The sequence below is a fragment of the Hyla sarda genome, chromosome 2, assembly GCF_029499605.1.
Source record: "Hyla sarda isolate aHylSar1 chromosome 2, aHylSar1.hap1, whole genome shotgun sequence".
In the NCBI taxonomy this organism is placed as follows: domain Eukaryota; kingdom Metazoa; phylum Chordata; class Amphibia; order Anura; family Hylidae; genus Hyla; species Hyla sarda.
In genome coordinates this window covers 258,167,756-258,188,012 of record NC_079190.1, presented here as the reverse complement: position 1 = coordinate 258,188,012, position 20,257 = coordinate 258,167,756, and the positions used below count along the sequence as shown (strand labels likewise).

Sequence of the window (20,257 nt, the reverse complement as noted above, 5' to 3'; positions counted from 1 at the left end):
GGGTTAATACTTATTTGTCCCACTGATTCTTAACTGTTTATATAATGCAGTCTGGAGCTCTGCTCCTCTCACCACCACCGCCCCTGTCGCTCCGCTCCATCTCTCCACTCCCCAAAGCTGGTGTCCCATGTGGATCACAGCTTCCTCTCACTCCTCACACCGCGGCTTCACCGATGCTCCTTCACGTGCCCCCATTGAACTCTCCATGGTCCGGCCTCTCACCCTCCACCTCCATCGGGGCCTTGCTCACTCGATCCCGAGACTCTGCAACATCCACGGCAACACCACAACAGCAGGCGCTCTCCACCTCAAGTACTCAAAATACATGGTATCTTCTGACCGGTCGAAGGCTGTGCTGGGTGGTTAGAGCAGTGTCTCATGCGCACGCCGTTCACATGCTCCTCCCCCTCTTCACCATGCCCCAATTACATTGTGCTGCATGCAGCTATAATCACTTAATGCTTTTAAACAACTAACTAAACAAGATTTAAAAAAAACTTAAATAAATAAACCTTTACAATCAAAAAATAGAAACAAATTAGAAACAAAAATGTATCAGTATCTGGCTCTGAGTAAGAAAAAAAATAGGTGACACATTCATTTTAATGGCATTCCTTTCTTCTTACTGAGGACAGTCATGGTAATAGTATGCCACAATAACAGATAAACTTCCATGACCTGACTAATAATTATGTAACACAACAGGTTACAGGATTTAAGGACACAATAACAATGGGAAGAGATGAGTAAGGCAAACACGTGATGATAAGCTTCCTAGAAGGCTTCAGCATACCCAAACATCACTTGGGATTATCTTTGGTACTTCCCTCTACAACCAGGCAACCTGCAGCACTTGGAAATTGTATTTCTAGGAACAGGTTCATGTTAAATCACGGTTTCAACTCAAATACACAGGTATTGTACACCAGATTCTGAGAGCCATCATTTTTGTACATTTTTTTTTCAATATAATGTGATGCTCAGATTTTGTAAGGCATCTTGAATTTTTTTAATATTTTCTTTTTTTTAGGATACAAATAATGTTTTTAATTTAAAAAAATATACTTTCTGAGGGGGATAAAAAATACCCTGCAATTTCACAAATGTATGGGGGAGGGAGGGAGGGTTTGTTTATGTAACTTTCACCCTGCAGTATAAATGAACTTTATTGTACAATTCCGATACCACATTTTTATTGTTTTGTTTTTTTTTCATTGATACAGCTGTGTGAGAGCTTGTTTTTATTGGTAACTTTTTGGGTTGTATACATTTTTCTATCACTTTTTATTTCCATCTTTTTATGCCAAATAAACAATTTTGGCATTTTTTTGTTATTGTGTTCATAAAATCAGATTGGTACTGACATGGAAATATTGCAAGTTTCATTCACAGAGTTCCGCTTCCTTGTACTTTGAATCTTTTTAAATTTATATATTTTATTTAACCTCTTAAGGACAAAGCTTATTTTGTCCTTGAAGACACTTGCATTTTAGTTTTTTCCTCCTCACCTTTTTAAGAGCCAAAAATTCCTTTTTTTCCCCATCTACAGACCCATATGAGGGCTTGTTTTTTGCAAGACCAATTGTACTTTGTACTGACACCTTTTCATTTACCATAAAAAGTATGGTGGAACAAAAAATTTGTTGCGGGAAATTGAAAAGAAAACTATTTTTACAACTTTTAAACATATTGCTTGTAGAAAGAAATAAGCATAACTACTTACCAGTGGATCTCCTTCACTTATCTTTATTGTTGTGATCCATAGGAACAACAAACATTAAGGCTGACATACTCACTTGTGACTGCTGTCTGCGCATCCACACCATGAAATACGCTTCAGATGTGCTTCGTGTGACCCTATACTTTATGTATTTTTTTTTTACATTTTTCTTTTTTATTAATTTATTTAATAAATTTATCTTTTTATTTTATTTAGTTTTTACCCTTTTTTTTTAAATGCTTTGGAATACTTAGTATTCCAAAGCATTGCAGTAATACAGTATGTGGCCTGTCAGACACTGACAGGCAGCATATTGCTGGCATTTACCTGAGGCAGAGCTGGGGGCATTTGAAATATCCCCGGCTGGCCAGGTAAGCAGCAGCACCCCGGGATCGTTGCGTGGTGCTGCTAGGGAGAGACAGAGGGAGCCCCCTCCGTCTGTCAAACTCCTTAAGCTCGTTGTTGCTTCCGACCATGGCTGTAAGGGTTAAACTGCTGGGACCAAAGTTTACTTTTTGTCTCTGCAGTATGGCAGGCTCCAGCCTGCCGGGGATCAGACGCAGCCCCCCTCGCGATCGCGTCACGGGGTGCTGCAGCAGAGACCACTTATAGCTTGCTGTCGCTTCCGACCATGGCTGTAAAGGTTAAACTGCCAGGAACGATGTTTACTTCAGTCCTTGCAGTGCGGCAGGGTCCCGGCTGTGTGTTACAGCTGAGTATCCATGAGATCCATGGAAGTGTTTACACAGGGCTGTATGGGGGCTCATTTTTGGCGCCTTAATCTGTAGATTTTATTAGTAACACATTTGTGCATATTATATATGACTTTTTGATCACTTTTTATTCCATTAAGCAATTTTGGACATTAAGCATTTTTTGGTAGTTTTTTTTATAGGGTTTAGGCCATTCATCGTACGGGATCATGAAGACTATGGGGGAGATTTATCAAAACCTGTCCAGAGGAAAAGTTGCTGAGTCGCCCATAGCAACCAATCAGATGGCTTCTTTAATTTTCCAGAGACCTTTTTAACCCCTTAAGGACCGAGCCCTTTTTCACCTTAAGGACCGGAGCGTTTTTTGCAATTCTGACCACTGTCACTTTAAACATTAATAACTCTGGAATGCTTTTAGTTATCATTCTGATTCCGAGATTGTTTTTTCGTGACATATTCTACTTTAACTTAGTGGTAAAATTTTATGGTAACTTGCATCCTTTCTTGGTGAAAAATCACCAAATTTTATGAAAAAAATGAAAATTTTGCATTTTTCTAACTTTGAAGCTCTCTGCTTGTAAGAAAAATGGATATTCAAAATATATTTTTTTTGGGTTCACATATACAATATGTCTACTTTATGTTTGCATCATAAAATTTATGAGTTTTTACTTTTGGAAGACACCAGAGGGCTTCAAAGTTCAGCAGCAATTTTGACATTTTTCACAAAATTTTCAAACTCGCTATTTTTCATGGACCAGTTCACGTTTGAAGTGGATTTGAAGGGCCTTCATATTAGAAATGCCCCATAAAAGACCCCATTATAAAAACTACACCCCCCAAAGTATTCAAAATGACATTCAGTAAGTGTATTAACCCTTTAGGTGTTTCACAGGAATAGCAGCAAAGTGAAGGAGAAAATTCAAAATCTTCATTTTTTACACTCGCATTTTCTTGTAGACCCAATTTTTTAATTTTTACAAGGGGTAAAAGGACAAAATTTTTACTTGTATTTGTAGCCCAATTTCTCTCGAGTAAGGACATACCTCATATGTCTATGTTAATTGTTCAGCGGGCGCAGTAGAGGGCTCAGAAGGGAAGGAGCGTCAAATGGTTTTTGGGGGGCATGTCACCTTTAGGAAGCCCCTATGGTGCCAGAACAGCAAAAACACACACATGGCATACCATTTTGGAAACTAGACTCCTCAGGGAACGTAACAAGGGGTAAAGTGAACCTTAATACCCCACAGGTGTTTCACGACTTTAGCATATGTAAAAAAAATTATATTTTTTTTACCTAAAATGCTTGGTTTCCCAAAAATTTTACATTTTTAAAAAGTGTAATAGCAGAAAATACCCCCCAAAATTTGAAACCCAATTTCTCCCGATTCAGAAAACACCCCATATGGGGGTGAAAATTGCTCTGCTGGCGCACTACAGGTCTCAGAAGAGAAGGAGTCACATTTGGCTTTTTGAAAGCAAATTTTGCTCTGGGTGCATGTCGCATTTAGGAAGCCCCTATGGTGCCAGAACAGCAAAAAAAAACACATGGCATACCATTTTGGAAACTAGACCCCTCGGGGAACGTAACAAGGGGTAATGTGAACCTTAATACCCTACAGGTGTTTCACGACTTTTGCATATGTAAAAAATTTTTTTTATTTTTTACCTAATATGCTTGGTTTCCCAAAATGTTAACATTTTTAAAAAGGGTAATAGCAGGAAATACCCCTCAAAATTTGAAGCCCAATTTCTCCCGATTCAGAAAACACCCCATATGGGGGTGAAAATTGCTCTGCTGGCGCACTACAGGTCTCAGAAGAGAAGGAGTCACATTTGGCTTTTTGAAAGCAAATTTTGCTCTGGGGGCATGTCGCATTTAGGAAGCCCCTATGGTGCCAGAACAGCAAAAAAAAAAAACACATGGCATACCATTTTGGAAACTAGACCCCTCGGGGAACGTAACAAGGGGTAATGTGAACCTTAATACCCTACAGGTGTTTCACGACTTTTGCATATGTGAACATTTATTTATTTTTTTTACCTAAAATGCTTGGTTTCCCAAAATGTTTACATTTTTAAAAAGGGTAATAGCAGAAAACACCCCCCAAAATTTGAAGCCCAATTTCTCCCGATTCAGAAAACACCCCATATGGGGGTGAAAAGTGCTCTGCTGGCGCACTACAGGTCTCAGAAGAGAAGGAGTCACGTTTGGCTTTTTGAAAGCAAATTTTGCTCTGGGGGCATGCCGCATTTAGGAAGCCCCTATGGTGCCAGGACAGCAAAAAAAAAAACACATGGCATACCATTTTGGAAACTAGACCCCTCGGGGAACGTAACAAGGGGTTAAGTGAACCTTTATACCCCAAAGGTGTTTTATGACTTTTGTATATGTAAAAAAAAAATTATTTTTTTTACCTAAAATGCTTGTTTTCCCAAAAATTTTACATTTTTAAAAGGGGTAATAGCAAAAAATACCCCACAAAATTTGAAGCCCAATTTCTCCCGAGTACGGCGATACCCCATATGTGGCCCTAAACTGTTGCCTTGAAATACGACAGGGCTCCAAAGTGAGAGTGCCATGCGCATTTGAGGCCTAAATTAGGGATTGCATAGGGGTGGACATAGGGGTATTCTGCGCCAGTGATTCCCAAACAGGGGGCCTCCAGCTGTTGTAAAACTCCCAGCATGCCTGGACAGTCAGTGGCTATCTGGCAATACTGGGAGTAGTTGTTTTGCAACAGCTGGAGGCTCCGTTCTGGAAACAGTGGCGTACCAGACGTTTTTCATTTTTATTGGGGAGGGGAGGGGGGCTGTGTAGGGGTATGTGTATATGTAGTGTTTTTTTACTTTTTATTTTATTTTGTGTTAGTGTAGTGTAGTGTTTTTGGGGGAAAGTCACACGAGCGGGGGTTCACAGTAGTTTCTCGCTGGCAGTTTGAGCTGCGGCAGAAAATTTGACGCAGCTCAAACTTGCAGCCGGATACTTACTGTAATCCTCCGCCCATGTGAGTGTACCCTGTACGTTCACATTGGGGGGGGGGGAACATCCAGCTGTTGCAAAACTACAACTCCCAGCATGGACGGTCTATCAGTGCATGCTGGGAGTTGTAGTTTTGCAACCGCTGGAGGCTCCGTTTTGGAAACAGTGACGTACCAGACGTTTTTCATTTTTATTGGGGAGGGGAGGGGGGCTGTGTAGGGGTATGTGTATATGTAGTGTTTTTTACTTTTTATTTTATTGTGTGTTAGTGTAGTGTAGTGTTTTTAGGGTACAGTCGCATGGGCGGGGGGTTCACAGTAGTTTCTCGCTGGCAGTTTGAGCTGCGACAGAAAATTTGCCACAGCTCAAACTTGCAGCCGGATACTTACTGTAATCCTCCGCCCATGTGAGTGTACCCTGTACATTCACATTGGGGGGGAAACATCCAGCTGTTGCAAAACTACAACTCCCAGCATGTACGGTCTATCAGTGCATGCTGGGAGTTGTAGTTTTGCAACAGCTGGAGACACACAGGTTGTGAAACACCGAGTTTGGTAACAAACTCAGTGATTTGCAACCAGTGTGCCTTCAGCTGTTGCAAAAGCTACAACCCCCAGCATGTACGGACAGCGGAAGGGCATGCTGGGTCTTGTAGTTATGCAACAGCCGGAGGCATACTACATTGGCTGGGGATGCTGGGGATTGTAGTTATGCAACAGCTGGAGACACACTGGTTTACTACTTAACTCAGTGTGCCTTCAGCTGTTGCAAAACTACAACTCTCAGCAGTCACCGACAGCCAACGGGCATGCTGGGAGTTGTAGTTATGCAACCACCAGATGCACCACTACAACTCCCAGCATGTACTTTAGCTGATTGTTCAAGCTGGGAGTTGTAGTTACACAACAGCTGAAGGTACACTTTTACAAAGAAAGAATGTGCCTTCAGCTGTTGCAAAACTACAAGTCCCAGCATGCCCATAAGGGCATGCTGGGAGTTGTGGTGGTCTGCCTCCTGCTGTTGCATAACTACAGCTCCCAGCATGCCCTTGTTGCATGCTGGGAGCTGTTGCTAAGCAACAGCAGGAGGCTGTCACTCACCTCCAACGATCCAGCAGCACAGGTCAGTCCCTCGTCGTCTCCGCCGCCGCCGCTGCTCCTGGGGCCCCGATCCCAACAGGGACGCCGGGGATCGGGGTCCCCAGCACCGGGGGTCGTCTTCCCGCTCACGTCCTCCGGAAGAGGGGCGGAGCGGGTTGCGGGAGTGACACCCGCAGCAGGCGCCCTGATTGGTCGGCCGGTAATCCGGCGGACGAATCAGGGCGATCGTGAGGTGGCACCAGTGCCACCTCACCCCTGCAGGCAATGGCTGTTCGGGGCCGTCTCTGACGGCCCCGATCAGCCAGTAATTCCGGGTCATCGGGTCACTGGAGACCCGATTGACCCGGAATCTGCCGCAGATCGCTGGACTGAATTGTCCAGCGATCTGCGGCAATCGCCGACATGGGGGGACATAATGACCCCCCTGGGCGATATGCCGGGATGCCTGCTGAACGATTTCAGCAGGCATCCGGCTCCGGCTCCCCTCCGGCTAGCGGTGGGGGCCGGAAATGCTCAGGGCGTATCCATACGCCCTCGGTCCTTAAGGACTTGGAAACGGGGGCGTATGGATACGCCCTATGTCCTTAAGGGGTTAAAAAATAAAAGAGGTGAGCTGATTGGTTGCTATGGGCAACTCAGCAACTTTTCCTCTGGACAGGTTTTGATAAATCTCCCCCTATGTTTTAATAGGTCGGACATTTCCGCATGAGATTACAGAGGCGGCTCTAGACTTTGTGAGGCACGCCAGCCTGCAAACTTAAGAGAATGGCAGCACATACAGTGTACTCATCGCCGTTCACCAGGGGCGCACGCAGGATTTTCTCTCAGGTTGGCATTTAAAAACATAAAATAATACCTTCAAACCAGGACAACATATTACTCCTACTGTTATTATATAAAAACCACTATAGACAGACCAATATTACCACTATACAAGGAATAAATAATTGACCCACACCATGACTACACATTACCACCAAATACTGACGGGATAATACTACCATAATGACACTGAATAACACCGCTATACACAGACCAGTATCTGTGCCCCCTCATATATTTATACTGCCCCCCTGCCCCTACATAAATGTATTCTGCCCTCTGTACTCCCACATATCTATAATACCGCCACATGTATTTATAACACCAACATATTCCCACACATATATTTGCAATGCCCCACATATATTTATAATACCCCCTTGTGACGTCACGGCCCACCTCTTAATGCAATGCTGCCACACTCCCTCCCATAGACTTGCATTGAGAGGGCGGAACATGATGTCATGAGGGGGCGGAGTCGTGATGTCACGATGCTCCAGCCCCTGTATTGCCCGTCATCAGGCACAGAGTGAGTTCGCTCTGTGCAGTGATGACGGCGGGGTGCCGCAGCCGAGATCGCGGGGGTCCCCAGTGGCAGGCCCCAGGTGATCAGACATCTTATCCCTTATCCTTTGGATAGGGGATAAGATGTATAGGGGCAGAGTACCCCTTTAAGTCACCACAGAAGACTTTTACCTGCAATGTTAGGATTCCTTACACTAAATACTGCTACGCTTTCTCATAGCATTACTTAGTGGAATCGTCACTTTATTAATAGAGCATTCTAAGCAGTCTCTAACAGCAAATTAGAGCAGGGCCCACACAGAGCAGATGAGAGGATCTCCGGCAGGTCTGTAACCTATGCTTAAGTTCCCTCATCGCTATTGATCACGGCACTTAAGGAGTTACTGACAGAGACTGACGGGCCAACATTCATAGTCTATGAAGTGAGTGCAGCTCCTGCCGCTTAGGATGTAAATATATGTCCTGGTACGTTAAGTACCAGGGCACAGGACATACATTGTACTAAAGGAGTTAAACATTTGTGAAAAAATGGTCATGACTTTGGTCAAAAGTTTGGCTAAAAATACTGTTTTAAATGAAAGGGGTACTTAACAAAAAGTTAAACAGACTTGTAAATTACTTTTATTAAAAAATCTTCCAGTACTTATCAGCTGCTGTATGATCCACAGGAAGTTCTTTTCTTTTTGAATTTCCTTTCTGCCTGACCACAGTGCTCTCTGCTGACACCTCTGTCCATTTTAGGAACTGTCAAGAGTAGGAGCAAATCCCCCCAAAAACCTATCCTGCTCTGGACAGTTCCTGACATGGACAGTGGTGTCAGCAGAGAGTACTGTGGTCAGGCAGAAAGGAAATTCAAAAAGAAAAAACTTCCTGTGGATCATACAGCAGCTGATAAGTACTGGGAGGATTAAGATTTATTAATAGAAGTAATTTACAAATCTGGTTAACTTTCTGGCACCAGTTGATTTAAAAAAAAAAAATGTTTTCCAGTGGGGTACCCCTTTAAGACGGCCAAGACGTGGTGTTAAGAAGATAAAAGTGTCTAAGGCTAGGTCCACACCATGTTAATTGCTTCCATTACAGGTATCTCAGCAGTTTGTCGGCATAATGTCAAGAAGGGGATGCAAGCCTATACTGTGGCAGAGAGCAGCTAATGCCACTCATTTCAGTGACACCAACTAGGTCATCTAGTGACTCCATTCAGACCACTATTTTAAGTGGACTGGATGACACACCAAATCCCTATTTTGAGTCTGCTTAATACAGTGTATATGGTGACTCTGTTTGGGCCATTGAAATGAATAGCATCTTCTGCTCTTGCCAAAATAAACATTGGCATCCCGTCCTCAGCAGTATACCAATGGATACCTGTGATGGAAGCATTAAATGCAGTGTGAACCTAGCTGAACATGTCTGTTAAGATGTGCCAAATCTGTCTCACAGCATGCACCACTGGGACACTCTTGGTGCACCTTCTGTCTTTTTTTTAAACTGTCTCCTACATCATAAAAATAATTGATGAATCTGCCCAATTGCCTTTGGGTATATACATACTACAGAATCTCCGCCTGGAGATATTCCAGGTAGGAGATTCCGTCTAAAGCATTGGCTGCTGAAACGCGGACCTGCACCATCACCATTGACGGCAATGCATTCAACACATAACATGTTCATCCTTTCTAAAATCCTGAATTCCCTGAACTTGAAATGCTGCAGTGTGAATGAGTCAAAGGAAAATCAGTGTTAGATTCATGCAGCGGGATTCCTGAGCACGATTCAGCACAGAGATTCCTGAGGCCATGTTCACACGGTGGAATACTGAGACTAAGTTTCTACTTGTTTTTTTTTGTGGCCCAAAAAAAACGCAAGAAAAAAACGCCACAGCATTTTCCTTTGTTTGGCGTTTTTTTATTGGGTTTTTTTCTGGCGTTTTTGCATTTGAGTGGAAATTGCATTTTTGGCCCCTATCGCGCTTTTTTTGGTACCCAAAATTTGTACCAAAAAAAAAAATGGTGATGGAAAAAAATGTATTTAATGATATTTTAATTTTTTATAACAACATTTTTATTATTTTTTAATAAAGTGTGTGTGTGTTTCACTTTTTTTCTCTCTATTTTTTTTTTACATTTTTAGGTAGTACTACTAAACCCAGCATGGAACAGACTGTTCCATGATGGGAGTAGTAGTACCTGTACTCATAGACATATCGCCCCGGGTGTCAGATGTGGAGCTGCTCTATACAGCACTCGCATCTCTGCACTATACTCCGGCCGCCAAGTGATGTGAATAGAAATTCACATCACTCATTCATATTTTCCGTCCGGAGTGGTGATTGGCCGGATGGTGGCAGCCAATCCCCGCTCTCAGTGGGAAATATGAATAAGTGATGTTCTATTCATATCACTGGCCGGCCGGAGTACAGAGCAGAGATCTCTGCAATAGATAGGTCGATCACATCGGGTGTCTGGAGTGACACCTGCTGTGATCTTTCCTTAACTGCAGGTACTACTACTCCCAACATGGAGCACACTCTGCTCCATGCTGTGAGTTGTAGTACCTGCATTAATAAACAGATTGCAGTGAATGTAACTTCTGGCACCTGTTGCGATCTGTCTATTAATGCAGGTACTACAGCTCCCAGCATGGAGCAGAGTGTGTTCCATGTTGGGAGTAGTAGTACCTGCAGTTAAGGAAAGATCACAGCGTATGTCACTCCTGACACCCGCTGTGATCCTCCTGTATAATGTATAGATGCAGCCGGCCGCTCTTCTATGGTCCCCTGCACTGACGTATATATACACATATTCATATTTCCCGCAGAGAGTTGTGAGTGGCTGGAACCATCTGGCCAATCACAGCTCTCTGTGGGAAATATGAATAGGTGTATATATACGGCAGTGCAGGGCACCATAGAAGAGCGGCCGGCCACATCTATACATTATACAGGAGGATCATAACGGACCTGGGGCGATCTGTCAATTAGTACAGGTATTACTACTCCCATCATGGAACAGTGTGTTCCATGCTGGGAGTAGTAGTACTTAGAGATGAGCGAAGTTACAGTGATTCGATTCGTCACAAACTTCAGTTGCTCTTGCTTACTTTAGCCTGCATAAATTAGTTCAGCTTTCAAGTGCTCCGGTGGGCTGGAAAAGGTGGATACAGTCCTAGGACTGTATCCACCTTTTCCAGCCCACCAGAAAGCTGAACTAATTTATGCAGGCTGAAGTAAGAAACCGTCGAGCTGTGAAGTTCGTGAATTTTTTTTTTTACTCCCATAGACTTCTATGGGAGAAAAACGCCACGATTTCAGGGGAAAAAAACTCCATTGGCTCAACATGCTGCATTGATAGATGGTTTGTCACACATTTGCTTCACGTGCCTCATTTAGTCATTGTCCAGGGATGTGTGGAGCTCAATCATAGTCATAGTTGGATCATGTGATGTTGGGTGGAGTCAGGTAAACATGCTTCGGACAGAAAACTGTCAGAAAAGTTTGAGCAAAGGTAAGACAATAGTGGCAGTGGACTAACTGGTTTCTCTAGCTCTCTACAGAGGAGTGTCCTGACAAAAGTCTGAGCCCTCGGCTGCAGTGTTTGTGTCTCTCTGGTAAGTGGGTTTCACATGTTTCTGTTTTTTGTTTTTAAAGTTTAACATGTTATATACATATAAAGGAATGGGAATGATACGACTCTACCATTGTAGATAGTTATTATTTCATTGTCAAATTACTAGTCTTGATGTATAATGCAATATTCAGCCTTCCTCAGGGATACTATAGTCTATACTACGGTACTTATATTCACATGTTGATGATATATTAGAAAACTGAATAGGATGTTGAAAGAATATAATGTAACATCATTTGTTATTAAACATATGAAAATGATCTCTAGCGAAAGGTTTGTTTTTAGATATGTCTACATATGTTCTATGCTCTTGAGGGTGTTGGTTTAGAGACTATGAAAATGAGTTTTGCTCTAGGCTGTAATATGCAGCCATGACTTGTTAATAGTGTTGAGCGGCATAGGCCATATTCGAATTCGCGAATATTCGCGAATATATGGACGAATATTCGTCATATATTCGCATATTCGTTATATTCTCGTTTTATTTTCGCATATGCGAAATTCGCATATGCGCAAATTAAGATATGTGAATATTAGCATACACAAAATTAGTACACGCGAAAATTCGCATATACGAAAATTCGCATATGCTAATTTTCGCATATGCGAATTTTCGCACGCCAGTCTCACACAGTAGTATTACAGCCTTCTTTACACCACACAAGCTGGAAGCAGAGAGGGGTGATCACTGTGATGTGTACTGTGAGAAAAAAAAAAAAAAAAAAAAACAACGAATATTCGTAATTACGAATATATAGCGCTATATTCGCGAAATTCGCGAATTCGCGAATATGCGATATTCGCGAATAATATTCGAATTGCGAATATTCGTGAGCAACACTACTTGTTAAGCCTCTAATCTTTATACAGCTTCTTCAGAGCGGATACCAAGTATTTGTAATGCTTTTAAAAGAAGTGATCACGGCTAATGCTGTTTATTTTTTATTTTAAAGATAAGACAGAAAATGATGTATACACCAATTTTTTTTTTTTAGTTTGTTTGAACCTGGCTAGTTATTTGTTGTCTCTGAAGTTTAGGATATATGTTAGATAGGATTTCTTCCCCAGAGACAAAGGCTGTATTCACACCAGGTTGTACTGTATGATTGCTGTATATCCTGAATGTGGTCATAGCTCATTATTGGCTTGTCTTTTTGTTATATGTTCAAGTGATCTATGTCCCCATACCCTTTTTGACTCGAATTTAAAGCAAAGTCAAGTAAACTTCTCACTACGAACAGATCCCACCAAAAAGTATATTGTGCAGGAAATGTTTATATAATTGAAGTCAAGGGTGACGGAGCCAATGTATTACAGGAGCCTTTTGGCAGCCGATCCTTAGCCTTTTTATTTTTTCCACAGTGTTCTTTAGATTGGTTTCACACACAGCAATTTGCACAGTTTTTTGTGCGATATTTATTTTATTTATTTATTATTATGGGCTAAATAAAACAGAATGGTCAGATATTAGTTGAAAGCTTACATTAGTTGAAAGCCAACATTACCAACATTAAAATATAGAGATATCTCAGTGGTCCTGACTTACTAAGTGTTTTGTAGTTTTTTCTGTGGGGTTTTTATTCCCTACAATTTTTTTTCCATGGTATTTACTACCATTTCCCAACATTTAGCACATTTCCCTACATTTTTTTCTTATTTTTATTTTTTTATTTTTACAACTGCTCTGAGTTTTCGGGTTTTCCAGAGTTCAAATCCACCACGTTTTTTGTGGAAACCTTAGTAAATATGTTGGGATATTTTTTATTTTTTTTAATTTGCAGGACATGCCACCTTTTTCAGGTTTTGTGAGTAAAATGGAGAGTTGGTCGGGTTTTTACATTTTTTTTTTTTATTTTTTTATTTTTTTAGCGCAAATTCTGGCGCAGGCACAATTTGTGGCACAGTGTGCCAAATTCTGGCAAACAGCCCAACAAAAGTTCGTGTTTACAATAGTAAATCAGGGCCAGTGTTTTTTCCCATATAGAGCTTTTTTCCCATATAGAGCTTAAGATTGCCATAAAAACACATATAAATATATAATGAATAGTTAAAAAAAACTGTACAAAAAAGAGAGGATCTATGTAAGGCTATGTTCACACACCTGAAATTCCGCCTGATTACACAGAACACAAAAGCACTTAAAAGTGCTTTGATTTATTTTAATAAAATTTTGCGCTAATTCTGCACGATATTTGCATTTAGCAGAAAAAGAGAGTCCCATTGACTTCAATGGGCTTCCACAGGAGAATTCCGCAAAAATTTAAGACATTACTTTTATTTTGCGGAATTTTCACAGCGAAAATTCTGCAATGTGAATGGGATTGCAGAATCCCATTGAAGTTAATAAGGCTATTAACACATGCAGAATTTCAATGCCGAAATCCTGCTGTATGAAAATAAGGATGAGTTCACATAGATTGCAGAATCCATCCTGCAGCTCTCGATGGGTTCAGCATTTGTTTTGTTCTTTTTATGTTTAATGGTACGGTCCCACATAGCATATTTGATGTTGTGTATTTGATGCAGCTACATATTTGCTGCTGCTGCATATATATGCTACCCATTGCCTTCAATGGATAGGAAAATATGCATCTGTATCTAATACGCAGCTGCATCAAATATGCTCCATGGGACCCTACCCTAACGCTAAGTTTCTACTTGTTTCGTTTTTTTTTTTTTGTTTTTTTTTTGTGGCCCAAAAAAATGCCAGAAAAAAACGCCTCAGCATTTTCCTGTGTTTGGAATTTTTTTCTTGCGTTTTTTGCCTTTGAGTGGATATTGCATTTTTTGGCCCTTTGACGTTTTTTTCAAAATTTGTTGGGTACCAAAAAATAAAAAATAAATAAATGCAGTATTCATATTTTTTATGCTGAAATTTTTATTGTTCCATGCTGGGAGTAGTATTACTACCTAAAAAATAAAACACACACACACTACATTTTTATTATTGTCAGCTAAATTTTAGTGCCCTGCCCACCCACATAAATTGATCTGTTTTAAAAATGAATAAAAACATTTGTTATAAAAGATACATTTTGTTAGATACAATTTTTTACACCACTACTGTATCTTTTTTATTTTTTTTTAATTTTTTTATGGTACCCTACGAAATTTTATTAAAAAAAGGTATCTCCACTTTTTTGGATCGCTAAAGTTCAAAAAGAGTAAAAACTGCCTGCAAAAATGCCAAAGTTAAAACCCACATGTTGTTTTTCTTGGCATTTCTTTACTCCTATAGACCTCCATGGGAGAAAAACGCCACGCTTTGAGGGGAAAAAAATGCCATAGGCTCAACATGCTGCAACTTTGCAAAACTGCCAAGGAGCTGAAAAACATCAAAAAAGAGTGAAAAAAAACCTCCAAAAGGATAAAAAAAAACGCCAAACTGAAAAACTCAGTGGAAAAATAATTGGAAATGCACCAAAAAAAAAAAAACAAGTAGAAACTTAGCCTAAAATGGATATTCCGAGTTGACGTTACTTATCCCTAAGTGTAAGATAGCTGTATGGGAGCTACCAAAGGGAGTGGAGTGTTTTACTTTAATTTTACGGCTGTATTTGTATGGCAAGGTTCAGACTGCAATTGGACTTCCGACGGCATACCACCAAATACGGGATGCCCACATATTCTGTAATGGAGGGCAATGGATGCCAGTCATTTGAAAGGCCCAATGGAGTCACCATTTGCTCAAAATAGTGCATATCAAAGACTGGGCACTGTTTTGGACTCTTTTAGTTATAAAATGGAAAAAAAATTGTTGTCTACACTTAGCCTTACAATTTTCAGTTTGAGATTGAAAACTGATTTCTTATATTCTGTCACAAGCTTTCAGAAGCATGCTTTACACCTTCTAGCCATACATTGTAGATGACATGTAAGGCTTTATGGAGCATGCTCCAACATTTCGACGTTGTACAACAAGCACAGGTGTATTTGTTATTAAAGCAGCTTAGAACATGGCTGGTCAGAGTCCCAGATAAGGAGAGGCCTAGCCATATAGCAGGAGCTGGAGGGACAGATCGAGGTTAGTGCAGGTAAAACGGATGACAGATTTCCTTTTAAGCTATTGAAAAATGGACTGTGTAGTGTCCTAGAACTGTATTTAGAGTTGTAAAATAGTTGCTTTATGTCTCAAAAAGACACTTTTTCTTTCTAATTAAATTCTATGGGAAGACATATTTTAGTTACCACTCAGTAAAACTTTTGTTCTGTTATGAAATTAAAATGAAGGGCAAGAGACTCCTTTCGGTCCATTTACATGTACAGTACAAACATATTTTGGTGCATAACGTCTCAAAAAAATTCAAATTTGCAAAAGGCTGTGTTTTTTGGACTATAGCTTTTGTTGTGGCCCAACAGAAATGCTCAAAAAAAATGCAACAAACGGAGTTTCAGCCCCAAAATGTGGCAAATAAAAACCCCCAAAACAGGGTGGGTATTGTAGCTGCAGCTCTGTGTGCCATGCTGTAAGCGATTGAAGATTTTAGCTACAGTTGAGATAAAGTTTAAGCTGTTTATGACCTAACATACATCCCAAATTTTCTGCTAAAACTTGGCCATATTGTGGCATGTAAATGGCAATAGCCACAATCTCCAGAAGCCCACATATTACACTCTTTCAACCCACAACAATTAAAGGGGTATCCAAGGCCAAAACCTTTTTTTATATTTCAACTGGCTCCGGAAAGTTAAACAGATTTGTAAATTACTTCTATTAAAAAATCTTAATCCTTCCAATAGTTATTAGCTTCTGAAGTTGAGTTGCTGTTTTCTGTCTAACTGCTCTCTGATGACTCACGTCCCAGGAGCTGTGCAGCTCCTATGGGGATATTTTCCCATCATGCACAGCTCCTGGGGTGTGACATCATCATTAAGCAGTTAGACAGAAAACTTCAGAAGCTAATAACTATTGGAAGCATTAAGATTTTTTAATAGAAGTTTTTTTACCAATCTGTTTAACTTTCCGGAGCCAGTTGATATATATTAAAAAAAAAAATTTTTGCCTGGAATACCGCTTTAATTCTTACACAAACCAAAAAGAGTGTGAGCATGTAACCATCGAGTTGTGTAAAGCTAAAATCGAATTGAGTACTTGGATTTTGAAATGGGGTCTTTTATGGGGTATTTCTAAGATGAAGACCCTTCAAATCCACTTCAAACCTGAACTGGTCCATGAAAAATAGCGAGTTTGAAAATTTTGTGAAAAATGTCAAAATTGCTGCTGAACTTTGAAGCCCTCTGGTGTCTTCCAAAAGTAAAAACTCATAAATTTTATGATGCAAACATAAAGTAGACATATTGTATATGTGAACCCAAAAAAATTTATTTTGAATATCCATTTTCCTTACAAGTAGAGAGCTTCAAAGTTAGAAAAATGCAAAATTTTCATTTTTTTCATCAAATTTGGGGATTTTTCACCAAGAAAGGATGCAAGTTACCATAAAATGTTACCACTAAGTTAAAGTACAATATATGTCACGAAAAAACAATATCGGAATCAGAATGATAACTAAAAGCATTCCAGAGTTATAAATGTTTAAAGTGACAGTGGTCAGAATTGCAAAAAACGCTCCGGTCCTTAAGGTGAAAAAGGGCTCGGTCCTTAAGGTGTTAAAAAAAATCTTCATTCTTCCAGTACTTATCAGCTGCTATATGCTCCACAGGAAGTTCTTTTCTTATTTAATTTTTTCTGTCTGACCACAGTACTCTCTGCTGACACCTCTGTTCATATCGGGAACTGTCCAGAGCAGGAGAGGTTTGTTATGGGGATGTGCTTCTAAGCTGGATAGTTCCTAAAATGGACAGAGGTGTCAGCAGAGAGCACTCTGGTCAGACAGGAAGTAAATTCAAAAAGAAAAGAACTTCCTGTGGAGCATATAACAGCTGAGAAGTACTGGAAGGATTAAGATTTTTAAATAGAAGCAATTTACAAATCTGTTTAACTTTCTGGCACCAGTTTATTTAGAAAAAATGTTTTCCAGTGGAGTACTCCTTTATTCCTCCAGTTATTTTGGGGAACCTCCTTGACATATTCAGCAAGAATGTTCTTAAGGACATTAAAGCCCTTGTGTACCCCACCTCTATTTCTACTTTGACTAGACATATCCGCAGGCCTTAAAAAACTTAATGTCCAACCCAACATATTGGCATCTAAGGCTGACAAGGGGGGAGCTGTTTTAACTTTGTATCAGAAGCATCATGTATTTTGAAGCGGAAAAACAATTAAGTGGTACGGTTTATGAAAGTCTTTCCCAAAACCCCACACACAATCATAGAAAAATGATGAGTCCTTTTACATAGACATGTGGATAAGGGAGTATTATCTGAAAAAATGACAGAAAAACTAGTCCCTCCTCAACTGAAATTCCCATACTGGTATATCTTACCCAAAATCAATGAGCCGACCCCAGGTCGACCTATAGTGGCGGGGATCGGCTCATTGACAGAAGTCATTTCCAGTTATCTCAACTGGTTAATGTCTCCCATATTGAAAGAAATCCAGTCCTTCCAAAGAGATAAAGGCAATTTGATCCAATGTTTGGAAGAGTTTGAATGGAATCCACAATACTCCCTGGCTTCATTAGATTTTTAAAGCCTGTATACCCGCTTCCCCCAAGATGCGGGTACACAGGCCATGGAAGCGTGTTTACGGTACACAGATAAGTCAGAGGAATTTATTTCCTTTTTCAAAGATGCACTGGAATTTTTTCTAAAAAATAATGCATTTCAGTAGAATAAAACAAGTGGTTTAAACAACAAGGGGGTGCTATGGGGACCCCAGTTTCCTTTGTTTATGCCAATGTATTTTTATGTTTGAAAGCAAATTCATCTTCACCTCCAGTAATTCCTTTTGTAAGACACATTAAATTATTCCTTCATTTTGCTGATGACATTTTTGTGGTCTGGGATGGAGGTGAAGATGAATTTGCTCAGTTTGTAGAATATCTTAACAAGATGAATGATGTCAACATGATATTCAAAGAACTTTTGACCCTGGGAAGCCCAGGGTCACTGAAACCCTTATTATCTCCCACCCCTAAAATTTAACCTTTATTCATATGTTATTAAAAGAATTTATAAGGTGAGTATGTAACTTAAAAACTACGGGCTTGTGTGTGCTTAATAGTGTTGTTTGTATTTCATCCAGTAATCACTGGTAAATGAATTGATACATATGTGGACTGCAGTTCCACAGTATATTGCACGCACAAGCACATCAGTTTTGGGGAAAACAGTTGGAATTTTTAGATGTTCAAATCTTGGCAACAGATGATACCTTGGTCACGACTTTGTTTCATAAAAGCACCTATTCACACCCTATTCATACCAAAAGGAGCATTCCATACAGTCAATTTGTCCGAAATAAACGTATCAATAACAATAAATATCTTCAGGAAGCAGAAGATTTAACTAATCGGTTGCTAGCATGGGGGTACCCAAAGAAAATAGTGTCTAAAGCCTTTGAGAAAGTAAAGTAAAAAACCTCACAAGAATTACTAAGTTCCAAACCTAAAAAGAAAGAAAATGCTGAACAAAGGTTTATGGTTGCATTTAAATATTCTCCCATGAATCACACAATTTAGCAATATTATTAAAATAATTGGTTTATTTTGCAGAAAGATACAGACCTTAACCTGTCAAGGACCCATGACATATGGGTACGTCCTGGGTCCCGGTCCTGCAATAAAACGCGGTGTCACGCGGTGACCCCGCATCATATCGCGGCGGGCCCGGCGTCATAGTGAAGCCAGGACCTGCCGCTAATAGCGCGCGGCACTGATCGCGGTGCCGCGTGCTATTAACCCTTTAGCCGCGCGCTCAAAGTTGAAAGCTAAAGTGAAAGTTGCCGGTTAGCTCAGGGAGCTGTTCGGGATCGCCGCGGCATCCCGAACAGCTGTAGCACAGGAGGAGGTCTTCTTACCTTCTCCTGCGCTGTCCGATTGCCGAATGAATGCTTCAAGCCTGAGATCCAGGCTTGCGCATTCAATCGCCGAAAACACTGATTGATCCATTCCTATGGAGATGCATCAATCAGTATTAAAGATCAGTAAATGCAATGTTATAGCCCCCAGGGGCCAAACAGCTGCAAAAGCAGAGTACAGGGAGTTGAACGGAGTACAGGGAGTTGCCATAAAAAAAAAACTCAAAGATGCAGTTTTTGTGGTGGTTTTTTCATAAATACCGTATTTATCGGCGTATAACACGCACTTTTAAAACTTAAATTTAAGGCAAAAAGTCTGCCTGCGTGTTATACGCTGATAAGTCTTCTGGTCATTGATTTAAAGCGGTCGCAGCAGCTTAAGTATTAACTGCACGGCCGCGGCCACTTTTAATCAGTGACCAACGGCGTCTCCTCCCCGCACTGTCACTTGTTTTCTCCCGCACTATCCACAGGTACTGGTGTAATGGATAGTGCAGGAGACGCTGATTAAAATGAGCCCTACATTGCCCGGATCTGCCCGGCCTTTTAATCAGCGTCTCCCGCACAATCCACCAGTACCTGTGGATCTTGCGGGAGACAAGTGAGTTTTACTTTTCATTTTACCTCCCTCCCTCATCATTCCCCCTTTCCCAGCTTTTTATAGTTTTGTTTCTTTTCCTTACCTGCCTGTGCTTCTGCAGGTCAGGTCAGGCGGAGGGTCTTGCGGGGTCAGTGAAGCAGATGAGTTACGTCCTCTGCCGGCTTCTCTGTGCGGCATCACTTCATTTCCTGTAGTCGCCGCCGAAAAGTGACATCCGTGATGCCGCACAGAGAAGCCGGGAGA

At 40.7% G+C, this 20,257-nt stretch overlaps 1 protein-coding gene across 3 annotated transcripts in view; it reads left to right on the top strand.

Annotated features, from left to right (window-relative positions):
* The first annotated feature begins 793 nt into the window (after positions 1-793).
* The window catches only part of LOC130356020 (cell cycle control protein 50B-like), a 58,884-nt gene continuing 39,420 nt past the window's right edge, over positions 794-20,257 (top strand). The window contains exon 1 of one of the 3 annotated variants that reach the window (XM_056557018.1): positions 794-915. The gene's annotated coding sequence lies outside the window, so the exon portion shown is untranslated. Of the gene's footprint in view, positions 916-7,208; positions 7,345-11,370; positions 11,473-20,257 lie in introns of those variants that run through there. The other 2 variants (XM_056557017.1, XM_056557015.1) reach the window with 2 other exon arrangements.